Here is a 10,582-nt window from a genome sequence, read left to right on the forward strand (position 1 = left end):
AGAGAGAGAGAGAGAGAGAGAGAGAGAGACAGACAGACAGAGAGACAGAGAGACAGAGAGACAGAGAAGAGAAAGAGGGATGCAGAAAACAACAGTTGCTTTATGGAAGATTTTTAGAGCCTCACCAAATTTTGTCATTTGAGTCATAATTTTTGGTTTGTTTATAAGATTATCCTGACAAAATTGTCCATACATCTATGTTCAATCAGAGTTCTTTGCTCCTCAGTAAACAACACAAACACCACTATTTTAAATTAGAGAACTGTGAAAAAACAGAAGTCAACATGGAGTCAAACTTGCCAACCTATGAAATTACCTTAAATGCATTAGGTGGTCATAGGGAATTAAGTTATTTACATAAATAAAATGTCCTATGGCTTTCAATATCCAGAGCCTGAAATATACTATGACACACCAATTGATTTTAAACATCTGAGAAACATGAGGACTTCCATGAAGAATCCCACTTCAAGCATTTTTGGATGTACATGGGAGAGAAGATTATTTCATTTTATTTGAATTCCAATCAAATTCTTCTGATTTGAAGTAGATATGTTGAGATGGATAACCAGGAGCTTACTATCAGCCTAATTTCTATAGTGCAGATGCACCCTGGGACAGCAATGATATTTGAAAATTGTAAGGCTTGCATTCCAGCACTTTCAGAGAGTATGAGGGACCATAGTGGAGAGAAAGGGATAAGGGGAGAGGACATTATAAAAACCATAATGGACTGGTTAGGAGGGCTCTGGGTCATTCTGTCCCTGGATGGCATCCACCATTTGACTGTCCCCTCATATACACATTGCAGTATGTGGACATATATTTTTATGAAGTAGAAGACTGTCTAAATATATAACTGTTTTTGTATTAGACTTCTTTCCAGGTTGTGTCTTTTTTTATTGTGAAGGTCCTGAAGCCTGATATTATCTTCTCCAACTACAGCATTGTAATTTTCCATAGGTTTCAATAAATCTGTTTTGAATAAGAGCAAAAAAAAAAAAAGTGACCTCCCAACAGACCATATAATCCGGCCACATTTCCTGATATGCTTCATGAGACATTAGTACTATAGGATCTTCCAAAGTAGAGTGGGGTTATTAAATAATTCTAAAACATTCACTGCACTTCCAAACATAAAAGCTCCGTTGAAACAGTTACACTGCTTGTAGCTCTTAAGGTTCGTTACCGAGAGAGTATCACCATACTCCGAGGGAATCACGAAAGCAGACAGATCACACAAGTGTATGGTTTCTACGATGAGTGTTTAAGAAAATACAGAAATGCAAACGTTTGGAAATACTTCACAGACCTTTTTGACTATCTTCCTCTCACTGCCTTGGTGGATGGGCAGATCTTCTGTCTACATGGTGGTCTGTTGCCATCCATAGACACACTGGATCACATCTGAGCACTTGATCGCCTACAAGAAGTTCCTCATGAGGGTCCAATGTGTGACTTGCTGTGGTCAGATCCAGATGACCGAGGGTGGCTGGGGGATCTCTCTTCGGGGAGCTGGCTATACCTTTGGCCAAGATATTTCTGAGACATTTAATCATGTCAATGGCCTCACGTTGGTGTCCAGAGCTCATCAGCTGGTGATGGAGGGATATAACTGGTGCCATGACTGGAATGTAGTAACAATTTTCAGTGCTCCAAACTATTGCTATCATTGTGGTAACCAAGCTGCAATCATGGAACTTGACGACACTCTTAAGTGTTCTTTCTTGCAGTTTGACCCAGCACCTCGTAGAGGCGCGGTCACATGTCACTCGTCATACCCCAGACTACTTCCTGTAATGAAAATGTAAACTTCTACAGTATTGCCATGAACCGCATATTGACCTAATGGAAATGGGAAGAGCAACAGTAACTCCACAGTGTCAGAAAATAATTAACATTCAAAAAACTTGTTTTCACACGGACCAAAAGATGTGCCATATAAAAATACAAAACCTTTTGTCATCAACAGCCATGACACTTTAGAATGAACCAGTTCATTGCATACTTACACGACATTGTTGATCAAGAATCCAGTTTCTGGCATAAAGCTATTTGTAGTTACTTCTGCTTTCTTGAGAGACGGCAGATACAGGATGTAAACATTAACACCTGTGAGTCCAGTTGACTTCCACTTAGCTGTAGCTCACTCAGCATGACCGTAGATGAGGATAGCAAACAATCATTGGAGCTTAATGAACATTTTTAAATAAGTACCAAGGCCTCCCCTCTTGTTGTGTTTCTTTCAGGGATGCCATTAATTTAATTGTATGATTTGTCTGCACTCAGTTTCTCCCCTTCTCAAATCTCAGCCCCGCATTGTTCTTTGTTACTGTCAGAAAACCTGGTGAGTTGTTTTGAACGGAACTGTTTCCCTCCTGTAAGATGATGTTACTGCACAAGTCACCACAGTATTTTCATAATAAACTTGAGAACTGAGAAAGTCAGGTTTGAATTTTATCAGTGGCACGACTGGTGCTGTTTATTAACAAGATAAATGTGTTGATCAATTTCAGAATTTGTAGAATCCCAGGTAAAGAAAAATAAAGATCAAGGCCACTGTGTAACCTCTCTGGCAACTCCTTGGTATTCTTCGGAAGAACTTGTGGACTTGTTTGTCTGGCAGACTGCAGTTTGTCTTGTAGCTGGCCTGCGCTTGTGAAAGGAAATCTGTGCTGCTTCAGTAGGACTTGATTGTTAAACCATAGAACTTGAGAGTTATGTTTTTAGGATTTTACTTAAAATGGCATGTTTTCAGGTAGAACTTAACAAACTAAATGATGTGTCTAATTAGTGTAGCTTCTGGATACAAATATATTGCTATGTATATTTCATGGACTCTTTAAAGTGATTGACAGAACAGTAAGTTCTTAATCAACATTTGTATATTTCTTGTAAAGTCATGTGGTCTATTTATAAGTGTAATGACTATAACATCTTCAACACTCCAATGTGACTTAAAGAAAATCATTCCCAGTAATTGTGTAAATGAAACTTTCCTAACAGCTGATTAAAACAATAATTGCCTAACAGGAATTTCCAAAGTTATGAAGGCATATTACAGTTTAGAGTATCTCATTAAAAATCAAATTCACAACATCAACAGATCCTTCCTGTGCAGTGTAATTACATGACAGGCACTTAATTGAAATAAAGTGGAAGTGAAACCTGGCCTAGCACAGACATGTACTGATGGTTAAGACTCAGCAGGGTGGTACTACCTCATTAAGTGTGGTCTTCTCATACATTTGGGTCTGTCCATTACATTTCCAGAAAATACTAAAAATAAGAACAAATCAATTAAACACATACATTTATAAATATGCATTGACTTTCTATAGTGTATATAAAACATACTTGAAGACAGAGACTTAGAAAGTTTACAAAAGCTCTTTTTTCCATCCTGGTTATATTTACAAATTTGAATAAGAATAAATTCTATATTACAAAAATTTCTAAGTCATATATTTTTTCTTAAAGTGTTAAACTCTTTTCTTATGCTTGCTAACAGATCATTGGCATCTCATGCCAGATATCACTGAGAGACAAAAGCTTTTCAGTAAGATAATTTATAATTGCTAACCAAAGTATTATCTACTCAAATTCTGAGTCCCTAAAGTAAACTGAGCCAAGAAGAAATTCCTTATTACTTTAACTTCAGAGGGAATTGATCCAGGTAAAGCCCTTATAACTTTGATGCTAAATGCAAATAAGCAAGCCAATGACCAGTGTGTAACATAACTGACACAAAGAAGTTCCTTGTTAACCAGGTCTCCTTGAATTACAATAGTAAGGAAACCTATACACATTCTTCTTTTGTTTATTCATTCTCTTTTGTATTGGAAATAGATTCCATACAGTGTTTTCATACAGTGTATCCTAATTACATTTTTCCTCCCTCTACTTCTGCCAGTTCCTCCCCGTCAGATCCAGAACCAAACATGGCACAATAAATATACTAAGATAAGCCAAAACACATCACATCAAGGCTGGTACAGGCAACCCAACAGAAAGGAGCCCCAAGAGCAGGCAAGAGAATCGGAAGGACTCATTTACAGGAGTCCTGTAAGATTACTAAGATGAAAGCTCTAATATATACACAGAGGTGCTGGTGCAGTACTGAATCAGCACCGTGTATGCTGTTTCAGCCTCTGTGAGTTCATATAAGCCTTGCTCTCTTGATCCACAGAGCTTCATTCTTCTGGTGCCCTTAACCCCCTTAGGTTCTTAAACTTTTTCTCCCTCCACTTTTATGAGAGGATTCCCTGAGCTGTAAGGGAAGGAATTTGATTGAAATATCTCATTTAGAAATATGTTTTCCAAGTAGTGGATGTATATGTGTGAGTGCATGTGTGTGTGTGTGTTTGTGTGTGTGTGTGTGCATGCGTGCATGTGTGTGTGTGTAATGTGTGGCTGTGAGTTTCTCTATATGTTCCTATCTGCTGCATGAGGAAGCTTCTCTGATTATGACTGAATAAGGCACTGATCTATATGTATAGCAGAATATCTCTAGGAGTCATTTTATTGACACTTTTAAAATTTCTTAGACAAGTATGGTTTGGATTTATTCTAAGTCTTTGCACTATCTAGTCTCTGGTTCTCAGTCACACAAGTAGTGCCAGATATGAGTTTCCTCTTAGAGAGTGGATCTTAAGCCAAGTAAGACATTGGTTGGCTACTTCTACAAATTCTCTGCCATCATTGCCTTGGCATATTTTATAGGCAGGACAAAGGTTTTGTGTGAGTTTTTATATAAGTTTCTCTTTTTGTAGCCTTCAGAATATCGTTGTATCTCAGAGACAGTAGAAGGCACAGGTAAAGTCTCCATGAAGACAGTAGTCTGACTTCTCCACATTCATTGAGTTGTGCAGGTTTTGTTCTCAGTAACGGAGCATGCAGTCAGTTGGTCTTTGCAACAGCCTTTGTTGCTTGAGGATTTCCATGGAACTCCCTTAGCCAACAACTCAATTGAATACTCTCTAGGTTCTAGTTCTAGAAGCCTTCTTTGATGTGACAAGAGAGTCATTTGGGACTCTGTCTCCCCCATTATTAAGAGACTTCATTAGGATCACCTTCATATATTTTACGAAGTTTCCACTACATTCAGTTGCCATACCATCTCTCACATTATCTCAATTGCAGGTAAAATAAACTGAGCAATATACAAAAATAAGTCTAAGTCGTAGTCCATCTAAGTTCTAGTTATAGTCACTGCACAAAATGAAAACCAGGCTTATATAGTAAACAGAAAATAGGGCAAATGACAGAAGTCACTTAGGCAGGTGACAATCACATCAAAGTCAGTAAGATCAGGTATCCAGGTTTGAAGAGAAAGAGCAGTGGTGCCCTCCCTGCTGGGACTATTTTGGTATTCCCATGCTAATTCTCTGGGTCTACTGAAAGCAAGCACCAGGAAGTTCCAATCTAGCAGTTCCTGCTAATGCCCTTACTTGAGGAAAGCCCTTAGATTACTCTGGTGTGTAAAACAGTTCTGTCTTCTGTGGGACTGCCCTGAGAATTCTAACTATTTTAAGAGTAAGCAATGGTGCCTGGCCTCTGTTGCTAACTCTGAGGACATCCTATCTGATAAGGCAGCTTCCTTGTGAGAAATTCTAAGCTAAGGACAGCTAGGTAATAAATTAGGATATATTGGAACACTGTGCTGGCCAGGGAACAACACCCTTTTTTAGCCATTTATGAATCATTTCTTGGGGTACCTTTTTGCCTGAATAAGGTGTGTTGATGTTTGGAAAGACTAATCTGGAACACATCTGAATTAGGAGATGTCAATGACTGAATACCCAGGAGGCACAAACTCCCTTTGAAGTCATAAGGCCTCTTGTCCTTGATCAGGCTTTTACTGCTGATACTGCAGACGTAACTGGAGTAGAGTGGGCATGGCAGCGAACCAATGTGTTGGGCAAGAATCCACTAGAAATTTAAGATTATTAGCCTGAGAGAGTTTTATTTTATTTTTTTAAGTGAACGCTGAGAAAGTCATGTGACTCAAGCACTGGAATTGAAACAAAGTAGGTCCCCATGTCCCCTGCTGTGGGGAATTGCAGGCTTCTCTGAGTCAAGAGAAGAATGAAGTTGCCTACTTCTTAGGGCAGAGATGGATTGAACTGTTTAAAATTGGAATTACTTGGTTTTAGGACAGAATTATATACAGATTCTGTCTGGATCACGTGGGGAATTTCGTTCATGTTTCAAAACTAGGATAGGGAAAATTAGTCACTGATTTCAAGTAGAGAGTCAGTGATGATAATTGTACAGGTTTTAATTATTATTTTCTGTGGCTCCACATAGAGAGATCAACAGATAGATATTATACTGGTATTAATAAAATATGTCTGTGGCTCCAGGCAGAGAGCTGAACAGATGAATGGTATAACAAGATGACTGCTCTAAGTAGAAAGCCGAACAGTAAGACCATATGAAGATTGCTTTATACACCTCACAGTATACTCAAATTCTGTCTAACATGGGCTCCATGGGAATCATGTGTTTTTCTCCTGCCTGGCAAAATAGACAAGGCCTAAGAATAGGCACATATAGTATTGCAGTTTACTTCAATATTTTTTGGTTTGTTTTAACTTTGAAAATTGGTATGATTTTGAGTTTTGTGGTTTTATTATTCCTCTGGAAGAGAGGGCAGGATACAAGCTTTCCTGGTTGCTGAGTGAAGGATATGCTATTTTGGGAGAAAGGATTTGTCTTTGTGTGTTTAGAAAAGGTAATGTTTCTTTACAGAGATATATGGATCAGATATGACAAAGGGAGACCTTACAGAGAACTAGATTTTAGAGAACCAAACAAAAAATATATCTTGATGACACTAAAATTCTGTTTTGAAATTTGTATGTTACAGAATATACAGCTTTGGTGAATCGCATTGTCAGACATCCTGAACCAGGATGATCTCCTGATGTCCTGGACTTTCAGCCAGATCCAGTCAAGACACAGACATCAGAGACTAAATCAATCATTGTTGTGGCCTTCTTTTTTTTTTCTTTTAGATATTTTCTTTATTTACATGTAAATTTCTCCATTCCCAGTTTCCCCTCCAAAAAACAAAGAAACAAACAAAAACAACAAAAACAAACGCCTGTTGCCTCCTACTTCCCCATGCCTGCCACCCCGCCCTCTCCCACTTTCTGGCCCTGGCATTCCCCTACACTAGGGCACAGAACTTTCACAGGGCTGAGCTCCTCTCCTCCTATTGATGATCGAATTTGCAATCCTCTACTATACACATGCTGCTTGAACAATCAGACCCCTCCATGTGCAGTCTTTGGTTGGTGGTTGAGACCCTGGGAGCTCTGAGGGTACTACTTAGTTCATATTATTGTTCGTCCTAAGGGGCTGCAAACCCCTCAGCTCCATTGGTCCTTCTTAAGGCCAACCAACTCCCCTATTTTTCCTACTTCCCCCCCTTTCAAAATATCTCAATGTTCATATTCAGCTTGAACAATTTAAGAAGAGTTGTTGCTCCAGTTCCATGGGCTTTGGGGCTGCAAGTGGCTATTATGGGTTATTCTAGGGAATGTAGAAATAGACATAATTATAACAGGGAGGAAATAGCTAGAATTAATTGTATATCCATAAACTCATTTGGTAGAAATCTTTTTAATTGTTACTAAGTTGAAGTCATAATTTCTTATTTTGGTACAGAATAAGAATCAATTAACTTTGATGCTAAATCAAAGTTTTTATTGGTATAAATTTCTTCTATTGAAACAAAAAATTTAAAAGTACAGGTCTTAGACCCAGTCCTTCTATAACTGTTATTATAAACTGATTTGAGATGATTAAGCCTGTGAGTTAAGGGCCAAATAGCAAACTCATGGCTGTGAGTTTATTTTTAGGGTGTTTTCAGATATTTAACTAGAAATAGCTGACAGTAGTAAATGGAGAACAATCCAGATTACTTTATATAGATAGATTTCTTTTCAAAAACATCAGAAATCCACAAAATGTGACATTTAATTTATTTATTCACTTGTTGTTCAGACAAATCTGCTCCTTACAGCTTCCCATTCATAGATTCAAAAAAGTAGCTAAGTATCTTACCTCCAGGTGAGGTAGCCACATTGTGGCTAGGTTGTAACTGGGCAGAAAATTGCCAATCTCTCCTGCAGACCTATACTAATCTTGAAGTGACACAATTTACAGGTTAAGACAACTTAGTTCTGCCAAAACAGAATAGGCTAGTCCTTAATATTCCTGTTTCTCTAAGATCTGTCAGATGATCCTGGATTAGAAGGCTGAAGACAGGTGGATGTTTCAACTTTCTGACTTACTGGGGTTGTATAGGTAAATAGCTGTCTCTATAATTTGTCTCAGTTCTGGAAGTTGTGTTAGGCTTCCTATATGTTTTCATCTAATGTTGGTCATTCTCAGATTTCTAATGGGTTGAAAGACTATTTATAGTCTCATAGACAACCCAGGATATTTACATTAAGATAACGAGAGGATGGTTTTCAGATGGCATACAATCTAAAGCCAGGACATAAGTCAAAGTCTTCTAGTTAGGAGAGATTATATTGTTCTATCTTAATGACAAAAATGATGGACTGGATGTTAGGTCTATCTTATACCTTAAAAATTACAAAATTCTAATAGTTACGTTCAATTTATATTTTGAGAGAAAAGTTTTTCTTTTTTTTTCTTTTTTCTTTTTTTTTTGTTAAACAGAAAGGGTGATATGTTGCAGGAATTTCCCTGTCCAATCACATTAAAATATTAGTGCATCAGGAGAACTGTGATAGACAGAGAAAGAGAGGCAGAGCCAGAAGTTTCAGACACAGAGAGTGATAGAGGAGAGAAAAAGAAGCCATGATGGAGGCAGGCAGACAGGAAGAAGATCCTGAACCAGTGTGGCTTTAAATGGCCACAGGTAGATATGATATTATAAAGGATAGAATAATTGGGATAACTTGTCTAATCTAGGTGGGCAGTTTTTATCATTATCAATTGGTTCTGAAACTATTGTATTGGCATCTTGTGATTTGAAAATTTATTGATATATAAATATGACTTCTTAATTATAAGCTTCTAGAGTTTTGTTTCTACCGGGTTGCTGGGTGTTGTGGTACCTGTTCACAAGGTGGACAGTCATTGTGTGGGGCTGGCATGGTAGCAAAGGGGAATCAGGAGCTCCTGCCATGCCAGAGAGTTGGCGGGCAGAGAGTAGCTACACGGAGCAAGGGAACTTGGTGGTTCTTTTTAAATATCTCCCACAATATATCTGCATGTAGGAGAAAATAGATCCATACTCATTACCCTGAACAAAAATCAAGTTCTCATAAATCACAGACCTCAACCTAAAACCAGATCCACTGAACTTGACAGAGGAGAATGTGGGGAATAGCACTGAATTTATTCACATGGAAGACTTTCTAAACATACTAGTGAGACCCAGGCACTAAAATTGACAAGTAATAAATAGGATTTCATGAAACTGAAAAGGTTTTGTAAGGCAAAAGACATCACTATTTGAACAAAGCACCAGCCTACAAAATGGTATATAAGATTACCAACTCTACATCCTGTAGAGCTAATATCCAAAATATATAAAGATCTCAGAAAATGAGATATTAAAAAAGAAACTTAAGTAACCCAATTTAAAACAGAATACAGCTATAAACAGAGAATTCTCAGGAGAAGAAACTCAAATAGCTGAGAAAAACGTAAATGTTCAACATCCTTAGTCATCAGGGAAATGAAATTCAAAACTACTTTTATATTCCATCTTAAACATGTCAGAATGTCTATAACACAAGTCTTGCTGACAAGGATATGGAGCAAGGAGATCACTTCTCCAGTGCTGGTATGTGTACAAACTTGTGCAGTCACTATAGAAATCAGTATGGTGGCTCTTCATAAATTTGAGATTTGATCTACCTCAATATCCATTTATACTACTATTGGACATAGACTCAAATGACATTTCATCTGACAACAAGGACATTTGTTCAACCATGTTTATTGTGCCTTTATACATAATATCTATAAACTGGAAATAAACTAGATATCCCTCAAGAGAAGAATAGATAAATAAAATGTGGTATATTTTATATAGTGGAATATTATTCGGGTGTTAAAAATGAGATCATGACATTTTCAGGGAAATTGATGCAACTAAAAATATTATCCTGAGCAAGCTAACCCAGACTTAGAAAAGTAAATATGGTGTCTATTCACTTATATGTGGACATTTGCCATTAAAGAAATGATAAACAACCTACAATCCATAGACACAGAGAAGTTAGGTTTAGAGGAAGAAACCAGTAAGGACACATGTGTCTGCCTGGGAGAAGAAAAATAGGAAAGAGTTCATGGGTAGAGTGGGGATAGAGGTGATGGAAATGGAGGAATTCAGTTGGGGGAGATACTATGAGGGAGGAAATACAGGTGCAACAAAGCTCAGTCTTTTGGTTTGTTTTTTGCTTCAACCATTTGCATTCCAAGTGTCACCCTCTTCCTCATTCCCCCTCCAAGAGCTCTTCACTCTTCCCCCTCCCCTTTGCAACTGAGAGAGTACTCCTCATTCCACACCCTCACCTCCCCAGCCCCAGCT

General features: G+C 37.9%; 1 pseudogene; it reads left to right on the forward strand.

Annotated features, from left to right (window-relative positions):
• LOC116083905 overlaps positions 1 to 1,800 on the forward strand; it is a 6,217-nt pseudogene extending 4,417 nt beyond the window's left edge.
• The last annotated feature ends 8,782 nt before the right edge of the window (positions 1,801 to 10,582 follow it).

The sequence above is a fragment of the Mastomys coucha genome, unplaced genomic scaffold (genome assembly GCF_008632895.1).
Source record: "Mastomys coucha isolate ucsf_1 unplaced genomic scaffold, UCSF_Mcou_1 pScaffold8, whole genome shotgun sequence".
NCBI lineage: Eukaryota > Metazoa > Chordata > Mammalia > Rodentia > Muridae > Mastomys > Mastomys coucha.